General features: G+C 54.1%; 1 protein-coding gene across 2 annotated transcripts in view; it reads right to left on the bottom strand.

Annotated features, from left to right (window-relative positions):
- The window catches only part of CGNL1 (cingulin like 1), an 88857-nt gene extending 61843 nt beyond the window's left edge, over positions 1 to 27014 (bottom strand). Inside the window, exon 1 of one of the 2 annotated variants that reach the window (XM_084816579.1) lies at positions 26897 to 27014. The gene's annotated coding sequence lies outside the window, so the exon portion shown is untranslated. The remainder of the gene's footprint in view (positions 1 to 26896) is intronic. The other variant, XM_084816580.1, reaches the window with a different exon arrangement.
- Positions 27015 to 27336: the final 322 nt, after the last annotated feature.

Below are 27336 nucleotides of genomic sequence, written 5' to 3'. Positions count from 1 at the left end.
AGGAGAGGCTTGGTGGTCTTGCTGGCCCGGACACATGACTAAGTTGATCTTTAAATGTTCGGGCATGTGAGAGCATGAAGCATCTTGCCACATTGTAAGGAAGCAGCTGATGGCCCAGATCTGCACCTGCCCTGTAGTTCTCTCTCTCTCTCTCTCTTCCTGTCACAGCTTCCCCACAACATGTCTTGAACCCGGAACCTGACAGATGTCAAGGCAGTAGAATCATAGAATCATGGAATAGTAGGGCTGGAAGGGTCCTACAAGGCCATCGAGCCCAACCCCCTGCTCAATGCAGGAAGCCAAGTCAGAGCATCCCTGACAGGTGGCTGTCCAGCCTCGTCTTGAACGCCTCCAGTGTGGGAGAGCCCACCACCTCCCCAGGGAATTGGTTCCATTGTCGTATTGCTCTTACAGTCAGGACGTTTTTCCTGATGTTCAGCCGGAATCTGGCTTCCTGTCACTTCAGCCCATGATTCCGTGTCCTGCACTCTGGGAGGATCGAGAAGAGATCCTGGCCTTCCTCTCTGGGACAACCTTTCAAGGATAGAGCACTATCCTATCTCCCCTCAGTCTTCTCTTCTCAAGGCTAAACATGCCCAGTTCTTTCAGTCTCTCTTCACAGGGCTTTGTTTCCAGTCCCCTGATCATCTTTGCTGCCCTCCTCTGAACCCTCTCCAATTTGTCTGCATCCTTCTTAAAGTGTGGTGCCCAGAACTGGACACAGTACTCCAGATGAGGCCTAACCAGTGCTGAGTAGAGGGGAACTAGTACTTCCCGGGATTTGGAAGCTATGCTTCTATTAATGCAGCCCAAAAGAGCATTTGCCTTTTTTGCAGCCACATCACATTGTTGGCTCATATTCAGCTTGTGATCGACAACAATTCCAAGATCCTTCTCGCTTGTAGTGTGGTTGAGCCACGGATCCCCCATCTTGTAACTGTGCCTTTGGTTTCTTTTTCCTAGGTGCAGAACTTGGCATTTATCCCTATTAAATGTCATTCTGTTGTTTTCTGCCCAGCACTCTAGTCTATCCAGTGATCCAGCCAGTGCATCCCCAGCTCTGGCCAAGGGTGGGAAGTGAAGCCAAGGACATCTTCTCACACTGACTGGCAAGGACAGGTCATGCGATACCCCTTGACCCATATAAGCTCCCAGGCTGGGCTTGTTAACTAGCCTACTAAACTGGAGGAGTCTGCTCCGAGAGCAAGCTAGCAGAGAAAACCTGAGAGGCCTCGATGCCCGAGGAAGGACATCTAAAATGGCGCCATCCACGGGGGTAAAACCCACAAAAACGAAATAACTGACAATAATTGACAAGTGGCAGCCCTTCAGTGGGACCCCAGACTCCACTGCCGGAGGCAAGCAAGCCGCCTCAGGCCCCTGGCCTGGACACCTTCTGGCTTTAGCACGTGCTGCATCGCCTCTGCCTCTCCCTGCTCCGAAGCTCCCTCACGCCAAATGACATTTGTATTCCACACACGGCTTTCCTTTTGGCCCAAGTACATATAAACATATAACTGCCACCTCCCAAAATGGCAAGAGACAATGGAATCCATTACTTCAACGAGGCCATCAAAGCGGCACCCCAGTTGTCTGGCCAAACCGGTTTCTTTGCGGCCTCCTCTCCTCTGCCTGGTGGCAATCAGCCAGCGTTGGGTTTTCTTTAGGCCTTTCATCAGAAGAGTCCAACAATTATTTTATTTATCCTTCCCTTTTGAAAAGAGAACACCTCAGAACGAGCGGTCCTTGGCGGGCGACCACAGAGGGGGACACAAGGAAGAAGGCGTGCGAGAGAGATGCCTATTCGAGGCCCAGCAGCTTGCTCAGGGGACATGGAATGTGGAACCAGAGGATCACAACACAAGGGACACCAGGAGATGCAGTGCTGCAGGATAGCAGGGACAGCCGATTCCTGCTCATCTTTCCGGCATCAAAGGGCAAAAAGGGGAAGCCCAGCACATCACTTCATGCTTTGGCCAAAAGCCGCCCCCCCCAAAGGGACCAGACACTCAGGGGGGTCCTGGGAAATGGAGACTGACTGGCTATTAGTAAGAGCCATTACTAACATATGAAATGGCTTTGTATTCAGGGCTAAACATGGCAGAAGTAGCTGTCTTCAAAAAGGTTTTATTAAAAATGAAAAGCAGCTGTCAGAGGCTGTCAATATGAATGGAGGAACAGGGGGTGGGGGCTTGATCCTTTGACTGTGGGCTAATTTTCCAGTCGAGACTGCTCTTCTACCAGTGTGTGCATGGGGGGCAGGTGGAGAGATACAGGTAGGAGTAGGGCCACCTTAACCAGAGAAACAGGTATGTGGAAAGGGTTAAGTGCTGATAAACGCACAGCCTGCTGAGGCTGCTTTTCATTTTAGAAAAAATACCCTTTGGGAAACGCTTCTGCATAATGTTTAACTGCTTCTGCATAATGTTTAACTTCATTCTGAATGGGGCATTTGGTAGCTGAGTGAGGGGAGGCAAAGGCCCAAGGAAGCCCACCTTCCCTCGGCTCTGTCCAGTCCGCAGGCCGCCACTCTGCTCACACATGCGCTGAAGTGGTGCAGGGATGACGGCGATGGGAGACATGCGTCCTGGGAATGGGCGTGAGGGACCACGAGCCGAGGCCTGGCTGGCGCAGAGCTTGAGCCGACGCCTGGCAGACCCTCCCCTTTCCAGGCCCCGCAGAACTCCTTCCGACAGGGAACGGCAACACGCTGTGTCGGCTGAGCCCTGCCGCGTCACTCCCACACAGGCCGGCCTGCACTCCCAGGAATGCGAGCAGCTCTCCCTGGAAATGAGCCTGTCACATCCTGACCTTTGCAGCTCACGCAAGCCAGCCTCTCCGTGCGGCAGGGCAGACTGGAGAGGCGGCCTGCACAGTGCTCATTCTCCCCAGACCGATCCCGTTGCCCACAGATCCAGCCCCTCCCCAAAGGGAACCAACATACAAGCACACCAAAGGCAGGATCAGCTGCAGCTGACGGTCAGGGGCGGCCGGATCGGTGGGGCAAGCTTTCAGTTCAGCACTCCCTAAATGGTTTTCACTATCCTGGTCTCCTTGGCAGAGGCCTCCTGCAGCTCCTACCCAGGGAAGCTGTTGCTGTCCTGGTCATGAGCTCTTTTCCTGGGGGGCGATGACGCTGGAGCAACTCAAGTTGGCCCCTCTGAACCTGCCCATCTGCAGTCCTTGCTTCTGCTTGCCCCCTTTAAGCCCCCCTTTCCCAAGCCCACTGCCTGTCCTCTCTGGCCCAGTTCAGATGATCATATCTCAATAAACCAAAATCTGCACAAGCCTTTTGCCTGAGCACCCGCCCCCCTGCTCTGCCCCTTCTCTCTGCAGCCTGTCACAATTAACCCTGGAAGTCCTCAGTAAACCATAGTATGTTACATCCTAACCAGGAAAGCAGGGTTGCCAGGTTTGGAACAAGCCAGGTTCCTATGCCAACGAACTGTGGATTAAGATCCTGACTTGTCCCAAACCTGGCAACCATTATTTCCCAGTTCAGATGTAATGGAAAAATCCAGTTAACCGAAGACTTCCAGGGTGAACTGTGGCACACCAAGGAGGGCTGGGGCTGCATGCACACTCCCATCTCGGTTTATTAGGCCAAGGTACGATTGTCCAAACTGGGCCTCTCGTCCTGACCCATCTGTCTGCTTTTCCCCGCCGACCCGAGCTCGTTTGCCTAGCCCAGCTGCCAAGACTCATCATGGCAAGCCGTTGAATTTCTGGAAATGCAGGCATGACAGGATTCACTTCTAGAAAGGCTATGAATGGAAAATACGCCTGCGATTTCCCCTAAAGACTCAGAGAACAAAACAATCCAACAGCAGCAAAAACGTAGTAAGCACCTGTCTTTTTATAACCTGATCACCGAGTAGGAAAGCCAGTCTTGTCAGCAGACCAACATACACTTTCAACCATAGTTTTCTGACGATGGTTTATATTTAAGCCTGATGTAATTACAACGTTGGTGTGAAGGAAAGCGTCCGTCTCCCTCTCATAGTAGCAGAACTTGAGGTTGCCCAAAGGAACCCACGGGCAGCAGCGGATCCAGGACTGGCGCCATGGGAGGGCTCTCTTCCTACAGCTCATAATTAATGGGTGGAACGTGCTGCTGCAAGGTGTGGGGGTCCCCTCCAGCTCAGACAGATATTTTTAAAGGGCTCCTAGACAAATTCATGGAAAGGAAGAGGTCTATGGAGGGCCAGCAGCTAACTCGAACCTCCACCTCAGGTCTGCAGAGAGTATGAAAGACCAGCAGCCCTGCTGAGCCCTAACATATCATATCACAAGGTCAAGGACCAGGTCCGAGAGACAAGCAGTAGAGAAGGCCTACTGTCCTCACACCTTGGTCCTAGACTTTCCAGAATCATCTGCTTGGTTACTATGGAAAACAGGATGAGGGCCTAAAGGGCCTCCCCCACCTGGGCCCTCTGGGTGTTTTGCGCCAGCTCCATCCACCCCAGCAAAGCATGGCCAATGGTCAGGAGTGCTGGGCATTGTAGTCCAAATCATCCGGAGGGCCCCAGGTGGGGGAAGGCAGGCTACAGAGCCTCCGGCTCAGAGCCCACAGGCCTTGCCTTGCGTCCTCCTGAAGGTGCTTGCCTAGCCAGAGCAGCGTCATCCTCTGCGCCTCCACACTGCATCCCACTCAGACCAGCCTGAGGAGAAACACCACTCGGAACTCTGCGTGCCGCCTCGCCCCTGAGTGCTGGGAAAGAGCCACCTGGCATGGCACTCCAGCCTCCGAGTGCAGGAGAGCCAGCCAAGAAAGGTTGGCTGCAGAACCGAGGGCTGCAAGAGCCACCCGCCTTCCGTGGAAGAAACAAAGAAGTACAAATCCCTCCGACTTGACTATCAGGGCGGAGGGAGGAGGACAGGCGTAATCACAACCGCAAGACGCGCAGTACCTGCACCAGCTTCCCCGAGCAGAGGCGCTCTTGGGGGCGCTTGAGAGCCATTCTGCGCCGGAAGCACAGGACGCCACCTGCCTCCTCTCCCGCTGCGAAGCGTCCCGGCCCCCCAGCAGGCGAGCACGAGGGGCCTTTGTCAACAGGGATGTGAAACACACAGGGAGTGAAAGCAGGCTCCAGAGAAGTCCCCATGAGACAGCACACCGTCTCAGAGAAGATTCCTTTAGGCTATTCAGCTACAGGAAGTTTCACAAAGGAGCCTTAATCCATCTCCAAACATTTAGCATCCAGCAGATGACAGACCAGGCAAAAGCTATGGGCTTATGCAAGGGAAAGGCAGCGGGCAGGCAGGCAGGCACTGATGCATACAGCAGGACATCTTAAATAATATTGATATTAAAATCCCAACTGCAGAAAGCCTTTCCCAGGGAGACTCACCCTCATTGCTCAGCTTTCGGTGCTCAGCTAAGCCTTTCATTTGCCCACACATTTTAGTCGTGGTTTTTAATTGAACGGTGACCTGTTTGTTTTAGATTGGAAGATTTTAATTCACTGCTTTGTTGAATGTGGTAGTGCTGTTGATGCTGTCTGTGGCTTTTTGATTATTAATTTTCTTTCCTGTTTTAATCTCCCACTTTTTTATTTTGCTATGGTATTTTTATTCTTAAGAGCCTCGTGCGGCGCAGAGTGGTGGGCGGCAGTATTGGACCGAGACTCTCCCCACGACCTGAGTTCGATCCCAGCAGAAGCTGGGTCTGGGCAGCCGGCTCAGGTCGACTCAGCCCTCCATCCTTCCGAGGTCGGTGAAATGAGGACCCGCTTGCTGGGGGAAAGGTGGTCACGACTGGGGAAGGCAACGGCAAACCACCCCGCCACATCTGCCAGGAAAACGCCCGCGCAAGCGGCGTCCCTCTAGGGGTCAGTAATGACCCGGCGCTTGCACAGGAGGAACCTTTCCTTTCCTTTTATTCTTACCCACTCTGAGAATAAATGCCCTAAACAAATACATTTGTCCTCACACGCGAGAGGCCGGCAAGGGCTCCGTCTCCTTCAGCAGCACAGTCTGCATGGGCTGAAAGGCAGCCATCGGGGTGCAGAGGTCTCTCCCAGCTGCGGTGCTGGGTGCATCATCCTAGCTGGCGCCGAGAGTCCAACAGCCCAAAGCTTGGCTGGTGACTGCAAGTCTCTCTGCCAAGGCTGGGGAACCTGCAGCCCTCCAGACATTGCTGGACTGCAAGGACTCACATCCCCTGGCCACTGGCCAGGCTGACGGGAGTTGCAATTGAACAGCATCGGGCAGACCACAGGTTCCCCACCCCTGCTCTACGTGACGGTCAGCCTTCCTCGGCAAGCCATGCACAGTTCTGCCCACAGCCGTTGCTCCAGAGTTCCTCCCCTGGAAAGCTGCCCCTTCCGACCACCCTTTCCATGGTCTGCAGCTCTTTCCTCCTCACAACCCGCCCATTGCTAGGAGCAGAGCGACCGGGCCAATGGCACAGGTTCTTCATTCAAGTTCAGTAGGTCTTTATCCTGCCCATGACATGAAATGCACCAGGGCGGCTCACCTGCCATAAAGACATGATATAAGAACCATATAGACAAGACCACATCTAAAATTGGCAGGCGGAACCCCCCCTCTACCTACCTAGGGCTAAACATGCTTTGAAGGGCGCCTGCCAGGCCTCATCCAGCAAGGGTGCCTCCAATGATGGCCTCAGGGGATGAGGAGCTGATGGGGAGGCCACCCATCCCCAGGCACCCCAACCCCAAGCTACGAGAGGGCTTTCAGGTCCGATACCAGCGCTTCAGTTTGCACTTGGATATGGCCTGGAAGCCAGTACCACTGTTGAGGGATTGCTGGGAAATGCTCCCAAGGCCAGACCCCAACTTCTGCTGGTCTCTCCCCGCATACCCTCATGCGATCAGGGCAGCCAGATCAATACTTGGCAGGAGGGGCTTCTAGAATTAGGCATGTGCTGGGTCACGTATCCATCAGGCACATGCCTTGCTTCCAAGCCAGAGTCCCCACCCGGCCAGTGCGAAGAGGGTGCCCGGCCAGCGGCACATTTGGAAGTGCGGGGACTCCTCAGGACAGTCCCACAGCCACCCCCGGTCCAGGAGCAGGCAGCTGTGTGGGTCCAGAACAACAAACAAACCTCCATGGGAAGAGCGACAAAGCCAGGGCTGAGCTGCAACCCGGAGCCCGGCAGTCACTCAGTGCAGCTTGTGTGCTCAAACACAATCGCTGGCTTATGCCCAAGCCTCTGATAAGGGCCAGCCCTTCTCCACAGGAGGTCCTGGCCTGTTTTCCTCCGTTTTCCTCCAGCAGAGGCCCCAGAAAGCCATCTCTTTCCTTCTAGAGGACCTGAAAGCAGCCCCCATGAGGCAATCATCCTTTGGGATAAATATGGCACCACCACCCCGCCTCCAATAGATGTCTGTTGCTTGGCATTTGCAAGCAACAGAACGTCACAGGAAGGTTTTAAGTGCAGCTACATGCCAGAAAGAAGTCTGCATGCTCACTGGTCTCCAGCTCGTCCTCCCCTCTCTTAAGGCAGAGTCATGCTTGACTCAGCCACAGGTGTTTGGATGGGAGAAGGAGCCATAGTGTCCACCAGCCCCATCCCGGATGTGATCCTGCATCCATTTTCTGGACCAGCATCGGAAGAAGCCATTTGGAAGCAGCTCCCGCACCACAGTGGCGCTCTGTGAATTGGCCCCCACTGTGAACGTGGCAGAAGAGCAGGGGCACGCAGACATCTCGGGCAAGAACGGTGCCCCCCACGGAGCCTGCTCATGCCACGGCCTCATCTGCCCAGTTCACACACCTCGCTCTGATGTCCCAGTCAACCCCAATCAGAACCAGTTATTCTTTTTCTGGGTCACTTTGGCTTCCCTCTTCTGCTGCTTTCGCCCAGCTCCTAGCATCATTAAGGTCCCTTAATTATCATTCCATTCTCTGGGAAACTGGCCTCCTACCAAAGGCTCCCTTTTAACTCCTTCCACCATGCAGTTGGAGATTTAACCACGGAGCCAGGCAGAATGCAGCACGAAGTGCCCTGAGCAAGAATGACATCACCGGGAGGCTCCCCGCCCCCTCCCTCCCGGGTGGCACTCCGCGCGCAGGAGTAGGCCCCCGCCAGGATCCTCGCAGTCCTCTCTGGGGCCAACCCCAAGGAAGCCCTTGGAAGCAGCCCCTCCAGCCGTCACGCAAAGTGCTGAGCCGAGGGAGCGCCGGAAGCCTATGGGTGGGATGGCGAGACAGGCGCTTGGCGAGGCAGCCGGCTGGCCACGGCTGCTCTGCCCAGGCAATCCAGCGTGCACCCCTGCCGCAGGAGCAGCTCCACGGATCACACCAGCAGTCGTCCACGCCAGGTTCCGTCCCCCTGGCCACAGAGCAAAGGCGGCCCTGGGCAGAGGGGGAGAGCCCCCTGGCCATCCCGGAGGAACGGTCGCCCTACACTCCGGGAGCAGAGCTACGAGGGGGTCCCTCTTCTCTCCTTCCTTGTCCTGCTGCCCACCCCACCGAACCCATCTTCACTTCAGCTGCCGTGCACAGAGCAGACTTAATTCAGCGGTTTCACCCTCCATTGGGCGAAGGTTGCTGTTCCAAGTGCAAAGCCGTTAAAGGCACCGGGGCGACGGACAACCTGTGCCATTCTGAATAGGCTGCCCTGCAGCCCTTGCTTGCCCCCCAAGCCCTGCATTTGCCTGGCCTCCTCCCCCCTTTGGGGAGACACCACAGGCCAAGGGAAGCACCCCAGCTGTGCAGGCAGAACGCCCTGGTCCAACCCCTCGCACTTCTGGGTGAGAGCCAGGGCCTGGAAAGGCCCTTCTCCCCAAGCCTCGGAGGGCCTGGCTGCCAGTCGGAGTGACAGCACTGGGCCAGCGGGACTGAGGGTCTGGCTCCAGCGAAAGGCGGCTTCTGACGTCTCCCAGGTGCAGGCAAGCGACTCGGGAGGCCGGCTTGTGCTCGTCACTGCCTCCACGCCTCGTGCCGTGGGCGTGCTGTCCAGGGGCCCCAGGCACATGCCAGCCTCTTCTGCGGCGGAATGTTGCCACTTTGCATCCTAAAGGGAAAAGCTCTGGCTCAGTGAGGATTCCCGGAGCGGAGCCATGCTTGGCTGTTCCGGCTAGAACAACACAAGAGTCTTGTGGCACCTTCAAGACCAACCAATGCATTCTGGCAGGTGCCACTGTGGACCTCAAACTGGTGGATTTGTATACACTCGCGAGGGGTGGGGGGTGGAAATGGTGTGGTTAGAGCTTAAGAAGCTACATGACATGATCTCCTGCATGAACGCTGCCAATTTGTTTGCTAATACATTGGTGGCTGGAGTATGCCGTTCCCCCATGGGAACACCACAACTGCGCCCTCACTAGGGACTGTATGCCTGGGATCACCAAACATGCAAGGGCTTATTTAGGTTGCTCTGTGATGGTTCTTAAGCCTCCGTCTGTAGTGTTTATACTTTCAACCCCTGGATGGGGACAAAGCCCCAAGGGGCCTTTCGGAATGGAAGCCAGAACTCATGATTTGGGGGGGGGGAGGGCTATAGGAACAGCACTTCAGCCACCCCCCACCTTGGGCTTCCCTCTTCCCTCTGAGCTCAGCTGCAACCCTCACAATAGTGAGGCGGGGGACCCAACTTCCCCAGCACCAAAATATATTGCTGAGAGCTACCCCTGCAGAAATGCAAAGTACTCGGGGGTGGCCTGGCCTCAAATGGGCAATCGGCACCAGTTCCCTTTGCAAAAGAGCTGCTCCAGGTGCAGATGAGAACTGCTGGGACTGGCGTGTTGGTACGGATCAGCACAACTGCCTGCATTTTGGGACTCCCCTTGGGGGCCTGGCGATGGGGACTGCCAGGGGGTGCCTGCCCTTCAAAACATACCACTATGCTACTGAAAACCAGGGAGGGAGGGAGGGAGGTGCTTATCTCCTCCTGCGTGTCTTAATTCAGCCTGGTCTTTTGACAACTCTCTACCACGTTTCTGTCTTGTGCAAGCCCTTTCCAGGTCTGCCTGTGTCTCAGGGCTCCCCCCCACCGTTTCATTTCATGCACTTTATGCAAGTGTGCTCAGGGGGGCTTCCAGGCAGAAGGCTCCTCAGGCATCATGCAGCTATTCCGTCTTTTCCTCCGAGAGTTCTGACAAAATGTGGTCCACTGGAGAAGGAAATGGCAACCCACTCCAGTATTCTTGCCAAGAAAACCCCATGGAATGTATCACAAGGCTAAAAGATATGACGCCGGAAGATGAGCCCCTCAGGTCGGAAGGTGTCCAATATGCTACTGGGGAAGAGCAGAGGGTATTTCCAAGTAGCGCCAGAAAGAGTGAAGCGGCTGGGCCAAACCTGAAAGGACACTCAGCTGTGGATGTGTCTGGTGGTGAAAAGAAAATCCGATGCTGTAAAGAACAATATTGTTTAGGAACCTGGAATGTCAGATCAATGAATCGAGGTAAGCTGGAGGTGGTCAAACATGAGATGGCAAGATTGAACATCGACATCTTGGGAATCAGCGAACTAAAATGGACAGGCATGGGAGAATTTAATTCAGGTGACCATCATATCTACTACTGTGGACAAGAATCCCTTAGAAGAAATGGAGTAGCACTCATAGTCAACAAAAGGGTGGGAAAAGCAGGACTGGGGTACAATCTCAAAAACGATAGAACGATCTCAGTACGAATCCAAGGCAAACCACTCAACATCACAGTAATTCAAGTCTATGCCCCAACCACTGAGGCCGAAGAAGCTGAGGTTGATCGGTTCTATGAAGACCTACAACACCTTCTAGAACTAACACCAAAAAAAGATGTCCTCTTCATCATAGGGGATTGGAATGCTAAAGTAGGAAGTCAAGAAATCACCGGGATAACAGGCAGGCATGGCCTTGGTGTACAAAATGAAGCAGGACAAAAGCTAATAGAGTTTTGCCAAGAGAACATGCTGATCATAGCAAACACTCTTTTCCAACAGCACAAGAGGCAACTCTACACATGGACGTCACCAGATGGTCAATATCGAAATCAGATTATGTCCTTTGCAGCCAAAGATGGAGAAGCTCCATACAGTCAGTAAAAACAAGACCTGGAGCTGACTGTGGCTCAGATCATGAGCTGCTTCTTGCAAAATTTCGGCTTAAATTGAAGAACGTCGGGAAAACCACTAAACCGTTCAGGTATGACCTAAATCATATCCCTGATGAATATACAGTGGAGGTGAGGAATAGATTTCAGGGATTAGACCTGTTAGACAGAGTGCCTGAGGAACTATGGACGGAGGTCCGTAACACTGTTCAGGAGGCAGCAACGAAATCCATCCCAAAGAAAAAGAAATGCAAGAAAGCAAAGTGGCTGTCTGAGGAGGCTTTACAAGTAGCTCACGAAAGAAGGGAAGCGAAAAGCAAGGGAGAAAGGGGAAGATATACCCAACTGAATGCAGAGTTCCAGAGAATAGCAAGGAGAGACAAGAAGGCCTTCTTAAATGAACAATGCAAAGAAATCGAGGAAAACAACAGAATGGGAAAGACTAGAGATCTCTTCAAGAAAATTGGAGATCTCAAGGGAACGTTTTGTGCGAAGATGGGCATGATAAAGGACAAAGAAGGCAGGGACCTAACAGAAGCAGATGAGATTAAGAAGAGGTGGCAAGAATACACAGAAGAACTATACAGGAAAGATCTGAATGTCCCTGATAGCCATGATAGTGCGGTCACTGAACTTGAGCCGGACATCCTAGAGAGTGAAGTCAAGTGGGCCTTAGGAAGCATTAGTAACAACAAAGCTAGCGGAGATGACAGTATTCCAGCCGAGCTATTTAAAATCCTAAAAGATGATGCTGTTAAAGTGCTGCATTCAATATGCCAACAAATCTGGAACACTCAACAGTGGCCACAAGACCGGAAAAGATCAGTTTACATTCCAATTCCAAAGAAGGGCAACGCCAAAGAGTGTTCAAACTACCGCACAATTGCGCTCATTTCACATGCCAGCAAGGTGATGCTCAAAATCCTACAAGCTAGGCTTCAGCAGTATCCGAACCGAGAACTACCGGAAGTACAAGCTGGGTTTAGAAGAGGCAGAGGAACTAGAGATCAAATCGCCAACATTCGCTGCATCATGGAGAAAGCAAGAGAATTCCAGAAAAACGTCTATTTCTGCTTCATTGACTACGCTAAAGCCTTTGATTGTGTGGATCACAACAAACTGTGGCAAATTCTTAAAGTGATGGGAGTACCAGACCACCTTACCTGTCTCCTGAGAAACCTGTACGAGGGTCAAGAAGCAACAGTAAGAACCAGACATGGAACAACCGATTGGTTCCAAATTGGGAAAGGAGTACGACAAGGCTGCATATTGTCACCCTGCTTATTTAACTTATATGCAGAGTACATCATGAGAAATGCCGGGTTGGATGAATCAGAGGTCGGAATTAAGATTGCCGGGAGAATTATCAACAACCTCTGATATGCAGACGATACCACCCTAATGGCAGAAAGCGAAGAGGATCTAAAGAGCCTCTTGTTGAGGGTGAAAGAGGAGAGTGCAAAAGCTGGTTTGAAACTCAACATTACAAAAACTAAGATCATGGCATCTGGCCCCATCACTTCCTGGCATATAGAAGGGGAAGAAATGGAAGCAGTGACAGATTTTACTTTCTTGGGCTCCAAGATCACCGCAGACGGTGACTGTAGCCATGAAATTAAAAGACGCTTGCTCCTTGGGAGGAAAGCTATGGCCAACCTAGACAGCATAGTAAGAAGCAGAGACATCACCTTGCCGACAAAGGTCCGTCTAATCAAAGCTATGGTTTTCCCAGTAGTAATGTATGGCTGTGAGAGCTGGACTATAAGGAAGGCTGAGCGCCGAAGAATTGATGCTTTCGAACTGTGGTGCTGGAGAAGACTCTTACGAGTCCCCTGGACTGCAAGGAGGTCAAATCAGTCCATCCTAAAGGAAATCAACCCTGAGTGCTCATTGGAAGGACAGATAATGAAGCTGAAGCTCCAATATTTTGGCCACCTAATGCGAAGAGAAAACTCCCTGGAAAAGACCCTGATGCTGGGAAAGACTGAAGGCAAAAGGAGAAGGGGACGGCAGAGGATGAGATGGCTAGATAGCATCACGGATGCAATGAATATGAACTTGAGCACGCTCCGGGAGAGAGCGCAGGACAGGAAGGCCTGGCGTGCTATGGTCCATGGGGTCACGAAGAGTCGGACACGACTGAACAACAACAACAACAATTTAGCATTTCCCAATTTCTAGTCTTCTTCCCATATTTAGATTTCAACTAGGGTTGGTTTTCTCTCTCTAATTCCTTAAACCAAATGGATCCTCACGTAATTGCTCATTCAGCTTGATTGCAGTCCTTCTTTTAATTACCACTGTTAGTTTGTTTGAAGCACAGTTTAATCAATTGATAGCCCTTGACTGTATTTGCCGGGGGGGGGCGGGGGGCGGCACTATCTCTAAAATCAGGTGGCAAGTTGCCACTCTTATACTGTGGAGCCATTCTAATAGATGTGCTTTGAAGTCATTGCCTGCTTGTTTCAGAAGTTCAGCTGGGATATTCTAGTATTCTTGCTGGTGTGTTTTATTCTAATACTGTCTGATCCCAGCCTAAGTACACACTGTCTTCTTCTACCATCCTTTCCTCCCGTCACCTGAAGCTGTCTTCCCGAGTAAAGCTTCTAGTATTTTTTCCAAACGTCCTGCTACATTCTTTTCAGCATCGGCCAACCAAGTCCCTTGTTCGCACCTCTTCGTTGTACTTCTTGATTTCCCCGTATGAGAGGGCTTGCCTGCCTGCCTGCCCGCCCGCCCTGTACCATCAGCTCTTTCCTCCACTGCCCATGCCGTCCTTGGCTCTTTCCTTCCATAATCTAAACATTCATCTGTTGCTCTTATCATCATGTCTTGCATGGTATGCCATTTTAACCCCAAATTACTCTAAAGATCCTTCTTTTATTCCTCTCTGCATGTTCTGATCTATCTTGTCAGGGGGAAATGGGCCATTTCTGAGGTTTTTCTGTAGCCAATCAATCATCATCATCGTCAAAGGCGTTTGAGCATTCAAAGCATTTCATTTGCATGATTCTGGTGTGACCCTTACAACAGCCATGTAAGGTCGGTCAATGCTACCCCATATTGCAGCTGGAGGGGGCTGAGACCAGGGCTGAGAGGGAGCAGCGTGCCTCAGCCCACCTAGTGAGTTTATGGAAGCAGCGACATTCGAACTGGGTACCTCCCCATTCACAGCTCAGTCTCTTAGCTGCTACCTCAGCGTACAACTGGATGGAGCCTGCCAACTTATGTGTGCAGCTTGTAAAGATTCGTATCCAAGGCATATTAGCTTCTATTTTCATAACACTGACTTGTAAACCAAATTTTAACCAAGGCACATTGATTTTTTCCACTCGAGCAAGGTGGAAAAGAGCAAATTAAAGCAAAACTGGCCTTCCAGGAAGTCCGCGCAACCCTGCTCTCAGGAATCCCACCAGCTGCTTTTGAGAGAGTGGCTGAACTAAAGGCCCTGGGGCTCCCAAGCACAGCAGGATTGCTATGGAATGCTCCAAAGTGTGGGCAAAGCCCTGGGGGCAGCCTCTAGCCACATGTGAGCTACTGCAGGTTTAAAAAACCAAGGAGAGAGACAGACACACAACTGGGAAATTCTGCATGCTTGTAACACACAAACACGCCCTTGAATGAAGCCGACCTCCACCTTCTCTCTCTCACACACACCTATTCCTCTCTCATAGATTTGCCAGAAGAGACTTTGGACCTTCCACGGGACGCTGCCCACCGCAAACAAGGCCGCCTTGGTCTGACCTGGTGGGTCCGCAGTTCAGCTGCCTACGCGCCGCCGGTCAGTGACTGGTGCTCGCCTGCCCCACCATGCTCCTGCCCCAGCCGTGGCTCAGGAGACACGAAACAAGGAGGAGGGAGGAGACCGTGGCTGCTCTCAAAGCCCCAGCCGAAGCAAACAGCTCACTGTGTGCTAGAACAGTCCACACATTGCCTCGGGGCCAGGCATCACACTGCGCCGGAGATCAGCGATCAGCTTTCCATGGGGCTACAGGGAACGGGAGGGGTGAAGTGGATCAGATCAGCGGTACTGGGGGGGAGGGTCTGTTTGCCTTTATGCTGATCTAAACACACACCTAAAGCTGCTGTTAGCCAACCTGGATGGGGTGTGTGGGGGGGGAGGACATATTCGCAAGGCACGGAAGAGCAAGGGGGTTGGTTTGGATCTGGAAAATGGTGCAGGAATGGATTGAACTCCTCCTCCTCTAGCACCACTGCTCTGGTCTGCTGGGGTGGGGCAGAGGTTTCTTCTACATGAAAATCAAAACGTCAGGATCTTTTCCTACCTTGGGACCTAGGAAGCCGCCTCATCCTGAGTCAGACCTGCCTCGGTCCATCTAGCCCAGTACTGTCGACACTGACGGGGGTTCCAGGCTGGAGTTTCCCCAGCCCTGCCTGGAGACGTCGCGGGGACTGAGCTGGGGGCCTTCGCATGTAATGCAGGCGCTCTGCCAGCTGAGCCACATGAAGCTGGCCACAGACGGAATGTCCGGATGACCCCTCGGAAACCAATATCCCTCAGACAGCTTCTGAGCACTCAAAACCTTCGACACACTTCATCCCAAAAATGTGGCCATTGAGCTCATTGTCACCTCTGGGTCATTTGGGGGCCTGTTCCCACAGCCCTGTGCGTTTCAGCCCCCACAAAAGCTGCCCTGTGAACGTCGCTCCGCGAGCCCAAATCCCCAGCCAGCCCAGGTGAGCCGAGTTGTCACAGGGACTCTCTGCAGGAGCTCCCGGCCGGGTGTGCACGCGCGTGGGTCCGTTTCCCAGCAGCAATAAAGGGAGGGGGCGGACGATGCCCTGGAACCAGCAGAAGAGCACGCAGCAGTTGGACCAAGGCACTGGAACGCTGGCTCCCGCAGGGCCTGTTTCCCCAGGGCCGCCCCGAGACATTTTCCTGCCAGAGGTGGAGAAGCAAAGGGCACGCACACACTGCCAAGTTAAGAGGCAGAGTGTCCAAGTCAACCAAGCTGTTTTGGTGCCTGAGGTAGTAAACCCCAGAACCACCTCTCCCCCTCCCTGGTCACCAAAACACAGCAGTAACAAACAAAACAGATAACCATTTTCTGCCTTTTCACAACACTCAAAATCAGCTGCCTGAGGCGGCCACCTCTCTCTGCCTCACAATAGGGAGGCCTGTGTGCCCTGATCCCTCACAGCAGCTGTCGGGTAAACAGCTTGTGCAGCGGTTCAGCAAATGGGCCAGAATGGAGAAAGAAGCAAGGAAGGGAGGGAAGGGGGTTCTCGGAGCAAGCGTGTCACTGCGTCCCACTGGAACCGCTCTGCAAACAATTCACCTTCACGGCTGGCGACACTCAGGCTGAGCAACCTGCAGTCAGTGTGTGTGGGGGAGTGTTTCATTGAGAGGCCATACGGGCCAGAATTAAACAGGTGATGGAGAATGGCAGAGGGGAGGCCTTGTCCCACCATAGTAGCAGGCAAACCAGACCCCCTATGTCAGATGCACAAAGAAACGGAGGTCCCTGGAATCCGCCCCACCGCCCAGCTCCTCTTCCTCTGCTGGGCAGAAGCCACCCCAACAATGCTGCCTTCCGAGGCTGCGGTGCCCTTCTGCAGAGACGGCCATTTCAGCCAATCAGCAGGGGTTGGATCCTGCCTGCATCTGCTCAGAGCAGTGTCTGAACCGCACAGCCACCCTCAGAAGGACATCAGTCCCTGGCCCACGTGGGTGATAACATTGGCAGGTGAGGACCGTGTTTTCTTGTCAGTACAATTAATGAGGAGGAAAAAACGGGGGTCAGAAGAGAGATGGCAGGGAACGGAGGCATTTTCTAGCAGTCTGAATCCACGTTGGCCACACTCTCCATGGGCAGAGACCGGCCTTTCCAACCTGGCATGCGCTAGGTGCCTTGGGCTGCAGCTCCCATCATCCCCAGCCAGCGTGGGCAATCACCCTGCTGGCTGGAGGTGATGGGAGGGCTGGGATAGTCAGACCCATCCAGAGACGGGGCAACAGGAAGGGCCAAGAGGCTTCCCCAGGCATCCTCCGGGCCAAGCTCCACACATGGTGGCAAACGTGTACACAGGCTGTTCCTCTTAAAATGGCAGCCGCAGGAGCTCCCCGAGCAAGATGGGGCCGGGGGTGCAGGAAGGGGGCTCGACCCCTTTCCCAGCATGCTGGGCTCCTGCCCCACATCACCCCCCTCACCAGCTGCGACTAGCTCCAGCAGAGAAACAAATGCTCACTGACACCAGTGACCTTCTTAGGGATTTTGCCCTGGTGGAAGGAAGACGTCACCACTGGAGACCTTCTGGGTCTCCGTTCTCCTCTAGACCTGGTGCTGAATCTGGTTTTGCTCCAGGGCCCTACAAGACTCCCATCTCCTCAGCGGCTGAGCAGGCAGGGTGGCGGGCGGCCAGCTGGGAAACCGGGAATTGGTCTCGAAGTCAACCGAGGGGAGGGAGCACAGGCACCACTGGCTGCCCGGAGAAAAGCTGGAGATGGAAACGTCTGTGCGGTGCCGTCACTGCCGCAGAGGAGCATGCGGGGAAGCCGCCAACAGCAGCGCACGGCGAAAAGTCGCGCTCGGGTGTGGCCGCGGGCCACCAGGACAGAGCAAGGATAGGAAGGAGTCCTCCCTGATGCAACCACCAGGTTTTATTTTGTGACGTGGGGTGAGCCAGAGTTTTCCTCTCCTTTCCCCTGTGCGTACCATTTCTGCAGACCTGCTCACCTTCCCCATCTCTCGGCGCACAGGGTAGGGCATGCCAGGGGGCCCCATCCATTCAAAACAAACTTTGCGCTCCTTGCTTTTTTCACCCCTGGGGGGAGGGGGGCTTCCACCCAGCCAGAGACCCCAGAGGCTTTGCAGCTCTTGACAGGCCTCCCCAGGGAGGGGGGCAGGGAGGGGGTCAGGCCTCCAGCAACGCATTCAGGCCAGAAAAAGGAATTTAGAAGCCGGGGGGGGGGCGGGTGGAGGGGAGAACCAAGCTGGGGCTGCCTCCACCTTTTCAGCCAATGCCAGGGCTTGGAAGAACGTGGACAGGCTCGGTTCAGCTCTTTGCCAATGTTTAGTGTTCACATTACGCTAAGTTGGGCTAGCAAAGTGCACCAACACACGCATGCGCAAGCTCAGAGGCAGCGCTCTCTACAGCAGCGGAGGGTGCACAGCCCGAGCCACAAAGGCACCCCAGGCTTCACTGCACGCCTGCTGATGCGACCTCTCGAGCCACGACGCATCCGCCCATTGCCCGCTCAGCCAGGGTCAGGCCTCGCTGTAATGGCACTGGATCCACCCACAACAGCAGAAGCACCCGCACCGGGCCCAACGGCTGCACCTGAGCTTCCTGGGCAGCATAACGAAAGTATGGCGTATCTGCTGCTTGCCCTTGAGTGTTCAAAGCAGGTCACATCAATGATCGCAAGAAATCTTTGCAACTACCCTTTATGGTAGGCCCAGTGATAATGCACAAATATCCCAGGCTTTTAAATTTACTTCAAAGCAGCCCTAGGGAGTTGTTCATCTGACTGTGGGAGCAACACAGGGGAGGGGTTGCTTGGCCCTCCCCACCCAGAATTAGTCCCACGGAGCGGGAGAAGGGATAATACAGACAGATTCTGGCAGCCATTTAGTGACTGCCTGGAAGAGGTGACATTTGAGCGGGGCCCTTATTTATTTATTCTCTTTAAATCCCACATTTCCTCCAAGGAGCTCAAGGGGGTGTATCAGGTTCTCCCCCCCCCCATTTTTATCCCGATGACAGGTGGATTAGGCTGAGAGACAGCAACTGGCCCAAGGCTGCCCAGCAAGCTTTGTGGCTGAGCAGGGATTTGAACCTGGGTCTCCCCTGGGTACCACAGTGCGGTGGCCAATTCTAACCATGCAGAGAAGCATCAAAACAGGGACACAACAGGGAACAGTGACAACAAGTGACACGTTTCTGCCACCAGGTATGGCCCTGGCTTCTAGAAACCTTGGAGATGCCATTAGGTGGGGAACTTTCTGCCACTGGTAGTGAAAAGCCCAAGTTAGCAGCACTAGCAAAGTCTCTTAGCCCAGCCTCCCTTAGCAGGTTGCAGGGCAGATCTTCCCATGCTACGCTTGGAGGAAAGGCCACAGGCCGCCTGCCAAGCCCTCCAGCAAGGAGCACCGGGGCAGCCCAGCCCACTGCAGCCTCATTCTCCTGAGTCTGGAATTTGGGCTGCTCAAAGCCACAAGAAAAATGCCAGGGAGATGTTTGTCCTGAACAGAAGCACCTCAGCCAAAGGGGGGGAGGGCTGGCTCCAGAGCCGGAGGTGGCGCTTCAGCGCCTGGGCCTCTGCTCCCCGCTCCCACAGCATGGCAGTCGCGACAGGCCAGTTCAAGTCTGGCCCGCGTTCCCTTTGCTGGCAATGGCAGGCCTCTGCAAGCATCCGGCTGTTTAGCTGCAGCTCTCTCTCCCCCCGACTGCACGAGGCTTCTTTTAAATGCTGTTTACCTAACAGGAATATCTGGAGTATGTTTGTTCAAAACTCCAGAAGAAAGAAACGACGTGGCTGATCTCTACCTTTCCACAAGTGACTCTAGATCAAATTTTCCCACTCAGGTTGTTCTCTCATCGGGGTGGGGGTGGGGAGGTGAAGCATTCACGGCACGGATCATCCCAGACTCTGCCTCTCTGCAGCAGCTGCCCCTACCTAGTGCAGTCCCGATGTGCCGGACTCCAACTCCCATCCTGGCTGGGGCTGAAGGGAGTTGTAGTCCAATACACCAGGTTGGGGATAGCTGCTCTACAGCCCCCGGGCACCCAGTCATCCCAAACAGGACCAGTGACTGCTGTGGGGATTGCAGAACAGCGCTGGTCGCCTCAAAGCGCCCTGCCTGCTGAAGAAGAAACAGCCAGGAAACACTGCCGAGGCCAGAACACATGCTCCCTGCTCCTGCATAGGACACATATCATCCCCGTGCACAATGTTCAGACTAAGAGACATCAGTGATGGTGTCAAGATCTGGTCAGGACAATGGTGTTTTCTTCCTTCCAAGTGTGCTCTTTAGAGAGCAGACCCCAAACAGTCCCACGGCCAGGGCCAAAGGCAAAACAGGCGCAACCCTCTAACCACCAAAGGGACTCCTGCGGATCAAGCCAAGGTGATGTTGCTTTGCAAGACAAAATGGGGAAAGGGGGTACCTCCCAGGGGTGCGGACACCAAGTGGAGACATCAAGCAACCTACACTGCTCACAACATCCTTATCTGAGAGAGTGCCCTGTGACACAAGCCACTAAACATAAACTGAAGATCAGCATGAGAGCAGCAACCATTTAAAAAATAACTGCATTCTTTAAATTAAAAGAGAAAGGCAGGCCTCAATGCAGGCAACCTTAAGAGGAAGACGGACCAAAATACCAAGTGCCCAAGAAAACAACCTGCATTATTGTTTTCTGGGCATGTTATTAAATTGGTCCAATTTATATCCCTCCGTTTGGTTGAAGAGATGTCACCGAGTAAAATTATGACTGATTATTACCATAAAAAGAACGAGCCATTATAACCTCAACAAACCAACGATGAAAACATAATCTGTATACTACGCCCAGGATCAGAGGCCGTCTCAGAATCACAGTTGCTGTGGAAGACGAGCAAGGAGAAGAGGGCTCTTGCCCCCCATGTCCAGCTTCAGGTGGGCTTCCCAAAGGCATCTGGTTGGCAACTCTTCATTTATGTAATTTATGTATTTAAAACATTTCTATACTGCCCTTCACGGCAAGAGATTCCTAGGCGCTGTAAAATGTGAGCAACCAATTACTTAAACTGCATAATGCAATACAATGAAATCAAATTCCAACAGCCATAATAATAAAAAGCAGCAATAAAAACTGGGGTGGAAGGTGGCGGAGGGAAAGATGCTGGACTTGAGAGGCCACAGCTGACCCAGCTTCAGGGTCTTCTGTTCCTAATCTTAAAATCAGTAGCCAGAGTCTAAAATCAACAACCTCTTCAGCCATCCCACCAATCTTGGGAAGAAAAAGGCCCTTTTGCTGCCTTTCCAAGGCTGCCATCACAGACACATTGGCTGCCCAGCTGAACAGAGTGGGACCGACTTCTGAGCAGACAGGCATGGGCCTGCACAATCGAAGCCCCAACAGAGAGCACCAGGTGGGTGTTCTGCAGGGGGAGATCTGCGCATCTTCACAGAGGCCAAGCCAACCTCTCATGGGAAGGACATTTGGAGCAGGGCCCCAGTAATCATTTTCCCTCCTCCCGGGGTGGGGGAAAGGTGCTCTCTGCAGGATCAGAGGCCCAAGACCGACAGGCTGTGCTCCAGCAGAGCGGGGGCAGCCCAAGACATCTCTCTGCCTGAGCTGAAACAGCAAATGGTGCCCCACCCAGTAAAGGAGAGTAGTACCCAAGGCCAGCCAAGATATTTTGACACCTGAGGCAGAAAATCCCACAACTGCCTCTCCCTAGGAGTTAAAATACAATCGCAATAACAAATACAACAATAACAAGGTACTTTGGCTTTGTGAAGGAAAGGGGACAGGACCAAGGCGGGGACCTCCAGGGGCAACTGAACGAACGCCGCAGCCCTTCTGCCCTTCCAGGAGGTTTCTTCCACAGTGTGCATTAGCAGCAGACACCACGACGTAGCTCAAAGCAGAAAGAGCCCCGCAAAAAGCAGCATTGGCTAAAAAGAAAACTGCTCCTCAGCGTTGTTGTTGTTGTTGTTCAGTCGTTCAGTCGTGTCCGACTCTTCGTGACCCCATGGACCATAGCACGCCAGGCCTTCCTGTCCTGCGCTCTTTCCCGGAGCGTGCTCAAGTTCATATTCATTGCATCCGTGATGCTATCTAGCCATCTCATCCTCTGCCGTCCCCTTCTCCTTTTGCCTTCAGTCTTTCCCAGCATCAGGGTCTTTTCCAGGGAGTTTTCTCTTCGCATTAGGTGGCCAAAATACTGGAGCTTCAGCTTCATTATCTGTCCTTCCAATGAGCACTCAGGGTTGATTTCCTTTAGGATGGACTGATTTGACCTCCTTGCAGTCCAGGGGACTCGTAAGAGTCTTCTCCAGCACCACAGTTCGAAAGCATCAATTCTTCGGCGCTCAGCCTTCCTTATAGTCCAGCTCTCACAGCCATACATTACTACTGGGAAAACCATAGCTTTGATTAGACGGACCTTTGTCGGCAAGGTGATGTCTCTGCTTCTTACTATGCTGTCTAGGTTGGCCATAGCTTTCCTCCCAAGGAGCAAGCGTCTTTTAATGTCATGGCTACAGTCACCGTCTGCGGTGATCTTGGAGCCCAAGAAAGTAAAATCTGTCACTGCTTCCATTTCTTCCCCTTCTATATGCCAGGAAGAGATGGGGCCAGATGCCATGATCTTCGTTTTTGTAATGTTGAGTTTCAAACCAGCTTTTGCACTCTCCTCTTTCACCCTCAACAAGAGGCTCTTGAGATCCTCTTCGCTTTCTGCCATTAGGGTGGTATCGTCTGCATATCGGAGGTTGTTGATAATTCTCCCAGCAATCTTAATTCCGACCTCTGATTCATCCAACCCGGCATTTCTCATGATGTACTCTGCATATAGGGGCCGCGGTGGCTTAGTGGTTAAGACGCTGAACTGCAGACCGGAAGGTCGGCAGGACAGCAGTTCGAGACCCGAGTGCTGCGTGACGGAGTGAGCTCCCGTCTTCAGTCCCAGCTCCTGCCAACCTAGAAGTTCGAAAGCAAGGAATTGCAAGTAGATAAATAGGTACCGCTTCGGCGGGAAAGGTAACAGCGTTCCGTGCACCTTGGTGTTCAGTCATGCCGGCCACATGACCACGGAAGCGTCTTCGGACAGCGCTGGCTCTTCGGCTTAGAAACGGGGATGAGCACCGCACCCTAGAGTCGGACACGACTGGTTGGGGACATTACCTTTACTCTGCATATAAGTTAAATAAGCAGGGTGACAATATGCAGCCTTGTCGTACTCCTTTCCCAATTTGGAACCAATCGGTTGTTCCATGTCTGGTTCTTACTGTTGCTTCTTGACCCTCGTACAGGTTTCTCAGGAGACAGGTAAGGTGGTCTGGTACTCCCATCACTTTAAGAATTTGCCACAGTTTGTTGTGATCCACACAATCAAAGGCTTTAGCGTAGTCAATGAAGCAGAAATAGACGTTTTTCTGGAATTCTCTTGCTTTCTCCATGATGCAGCGAATGTTGGCGATTTGATCTCTAGTTCCTCTGCCTCTTCTAAACCCAGCTTGTACTTCCGGTAGTTCTCGGTTCGGATACTGCTGAAGCCTAGCTTGTAGGATTTTGAGCATCACCTTGCTGGCATGTGAAATGAGCGCAATGGTGCGGTAGTTCGAACACTCTTTGGCGTTGCCCTTCTTTGGAATTGGAATGTAAACTGACCTTTTCCAGTCTTGTGGCCACTGTTGAGTGTTCCAGATTTGTTGGCATATTGAATGCAGCACTTTAACAGCATCATCTTTTAGGATTTTAAATAGCTCGGCTGGAATACTGTCATCTCCGCTAGCTTTGTTGTTACTAATGCTTCCTAAGGCCCACTTGACTTCACTCTCTAGGATGTCCGGCTCAAGTTCAGTGACCGCACTATCATGGCTATCAGGGACATTCAGATCTGTCCTGTATAGTTCTTCTGTGTATTCTTGCCACCTCTTCTTAATCTCATCTGCTTCTGTTAGGTCCCTGCCTTCTTTGTCCTTTATCATGCCCATCTTCGCACAAAACGTTCCCTTGAGATCTCCAATTTTCTTGAAGAGATCTCTAGTCTTTCCCATTCTGTTGTTTTCCTCGATTTCTTTGCATTGTTCATTTAAGAAGGCCTTCTTGTCTCTCCTTGCTATTCTCTGGAACTCTGCATTCAGTTGGGTATATCTTCCCCTTTCTCCCTTGCTTTTCGCTTCCCTTCTTTCGTGAGCTACTTGTAAAGCCTCCTCAGACAGCCACTTTGCTTTCTTGCATTTCTTTTTCTTTGGGATGGATTTCGTTGCTGCCTCCTGAACAATGTTACGGACCTCCGTCCATAGTTCCTCAGGCACTCTATCAGGTCTAATCCCTGAAATCTATTCCTCACCTCCACTGTATATTCATCAGGGATATGATTTAGGTCATACCTGAACGGTTTAGTGGTTTTCCCGACGTTCTTCAATTTAAGCCGAAATTTTGCAAGAAGCAGCTCATGATCTGAGCCACAGTCAGCTCCAGGTCTTGTTTATACTGACTGTATGGAGCTTCTCCATCTTTGGCTGCAAAGGACATAATCAATCTGATTTCGATATTGACCATCTGGTGACGTCCATGTGTAGAGTTGCCTCTTGTGCTGTTGGAAAAGAGTGTTTGCTATGATCAGCATGTTCTCTTGGCAAAACTCTATTAGCTTTTGTCCTGCTTCATTTTGTACACCTAGGCCATGCCTGCCTGTTATCCCGGTGATTTCTTGACTTCCTACTTTAGCATTCCAATCCCCTATGATGAAGAGGACATCTTTTTTTGGTGTTAGTTCGAGAAGGTGTTGTAGGTCTTCATAGAACCGATCAACCTCAGCTTCTTCGGCCTCAGTGGTTGGGGCATAGACTTGAATTACTGTGATGTTGAATGGTTTGCCTTGGATTCGTACTGAGATCATTCTATCATTTTTAAGATTGTACCCCAGTACTGCTTTTCCCACCCTTTTGTTGACTATGAGTGCTACTCCATTTCTTCTAAGGGATTCTTGCCCACAATAGTAGATATGATGGTCACCTGAATTAAATTCGCCCATGCCTGTCCATTTTAGTTCGCTGATTCCCAAGATGTCGATGTTCAATCTTGCCATCTCATGTTTGACCACCTCCAGCTTACCTCGATTCATTGATCTGACATTCCAGGTTCCTAAACAATATTGTTCTTTACAGCATCGGATTTTCTTTTCACCACCAGACACATGCACAGCTGAGTGTCCTTTCGGCTTTGGCCCAGCCGCTTCACTCTTTCTGGCGCTACTTGGAAATTCCCTCTGCTCTTCCCCAGTAGTGTATTGGACACCTTCTGACCTGAGGGGCTCATCTTCCGGCGTCATCTCTTGTAGCCTTGTGATACGTTCCATGGGGTTTTCTTGGCAAGAATACTGGAGTGGGTTGCCATTTCCTTCTCCAGTGGACCACATTTTGTCAAAACTCTCCGCCATGACCTGTCCGTCTTGGGTGGCCCTGCACGGCATAGCTTATGGCTTCACTGAGTTACGCAAGCCCCTTTGCCGCAACAAGGCAGTGATCCATGAAGGGGCTCCTCAGCTACATACTCGCTAAAAAAGGGTACTTAGCAAAAGATCTCTTTATTTTATTTAAAAAAAACCAAACTGCCACTCAGTCCCCGAAGATCAATTCCGCCAACATGTTTCATCAGATTCCTCTAGTCCAGGATTCGAAAACTGTGTCCCGCCTTGGATGGGGAGTGTTTCGCAGAAGGTGATCTGTTTATTTTTTTGTTTTAAGAACCGATAACGCACCTTTCCATTTCTTGAGAAATGCCCCGAGACTGCAAACCACAACAAAGATCAGAAACACACAAGGAGCAGCAGCGATTAAGTTCAACCCTGAAATGGGGGCCAGGCACAGTAACCTCAAACACCCGCAGAGGCGTTTCGCTGGAGCTGCCAGGAAGGCCAGGCGGATCTCACGAGGCAGGCAGTTCCGCAGGACGCGCCGCGCGACCCCCGTCCTTAGGGCTCCTGGCGGAGACGCCGGATAGCGAGCGCCGATGCAGCGCCGGAAAGGCGGCAGCGCGCACGAGGCGCGGCTCAGGCGGACCGCGCGGACGGAGCGAACGCGCCCCAGCGCCCCCTCGACGCGCTGCTCTGAAGGCCCGGAAGGGGCCTCTGAAGGCTCCGGAGCCCACTGGGGCCGCGCCGTTCGCAAGGGAAGGTGGCGGACAGACGCCTCCGGCGCGCGGGAGCCGGAGCCAGAGGCGAGGAAGCCCGCCGCGCCGCCCCGAAGGCGTTTGGCTCCGCGCGCTCTGCCCCCCCCCTCTGGCTCCGCTGCCGCGGGGCCGTGGCTCCGGCTCCCCTCGCTCTGCGCCCCGCGCACGCAGAGCTGCTTGAGCCGCGCCGGCCCTCCCGCCGCTGCCAGCGCGCGCGGCCCGTCCTCGAGCAGCTGCGTGGCCGCCCGCTCCGCCCGGAGGGCAGCAGCGGGCAACCCGTCCGAAGGCCGGGCCCGCCGCCGCCCCCGGCGCAGTGGACGCCGCGGAGCGCCCGGGCAGCCCGCGCGCCGCCACGGCGTTGGCGCCCATTCGTGGGGAGCAGGCCCGCGGGGCTTTTCGAAGCCAAGAATGACGAGGGGGCACCGGGGAAGCGTCGGCGCGCGGGACGGCCCGCCGCACAGACGCCCCCGAAGAGACGGGCGCGCACGCGGGGCGCGAGGCTGCCTGGAAGCCGCGGGGGCTGCGCGGGCGCCCCGCGCCTCTCCCACGCGACACAGGCGCCGGGACGCGGCGAGCGGCAGCGCCGCCAAGAGCCCGGCCGGCGAGCCCTGGGTGCGGATGACGGCGCGGGGCGCGCGGGGTTCCCTGCGCGCATGGGGACGGCATCCGGGCCCCGCAGGCCCGGTGGGGCGGCGCGCGGGGGCCCCCTTCGGCTCCGCGGCGCCCTCCGCCCGGGCTGCTGCTCCTCGCTCTGGCCCTCCCCGCAGGGGCGGGCGCCAAGCCTGATCACGAGCGGGGGGAGCTGCGAAGGGCGCGGGCAGGGAGGCGGGGGGCGCCTGGGGCGGGGAGTCCAGGGCCCCTCGCCCTCCCCGCCACTCCCCGCCGCCCCTCCCTGGATGGGGCCCCTCCGCCCGGCAGCCCGTCCGGGCCCGAGCCGCCCAGTCCCGCCCCGGGAGGCAGGCAGGCAGGCGCGCAGCGAGAGCCGCTCTGACTCCCCCCGGAGCGCCGTGCCCTGGAGCATGTGTAGAGAGCCGCACCTGCAATCTTGCGCGGCTCCGTCACGCGCCCGTTCGGGCAGGCGGCGGCGGCGTCCTCCTCCGAGGCAGGCAGCAGCGAGCACGGCCTCCCCGCCTTGCCCGCCCCCGCCAGGCCGCCGGGGGAGGGGCAGGGGCGGGCCGGGCCAGCGGCGAAGACCGCCCCGCCCTCTGGCCCAGGCGCTCCGCGCACGTTCGGGCGGCTTCCGGGCGTCCAGGCAGCCCCTTCCCGGGGACGGAGCGTCCGGAGCAGAGTGCCCCCCCGCTTCTGGGCTGGCCGCGACCCGCCCGAGGAAAGCGAGCGTGGCGGCCGCCTCGCCCGCCCGCGGAGGCCCAGTCCGGCCGCGGGGGGGCTCCCGGGGGAGGGTCCTTGGTGCCCGTCGGTGGAGAAGCTGCGGGAGGCTGCAGCCTCCTGCGCGTGTGCAGGGAGTAAAGCCCCGTTG

This window comes from Heloderma suspectum, chromosome 11 (assembly GCF_057233095.1).
Source record: "Heloderma suspectum isolate Gila_16-S chromosome 11, 16-S_ref, whole genome shotgun sequence".
In the NCBI taxonomy this organism is placed as follows: Eukaryota; Metazoa; Chordata; class Lepidosauria; order Squamata; family Helodermatidae; genus Heloderma; species Heloderma suspectum.
Note: the sequence above shows the minus strand (reverse complement) of the source record. Positions and strands in the feature narration are given on the sequence as shown.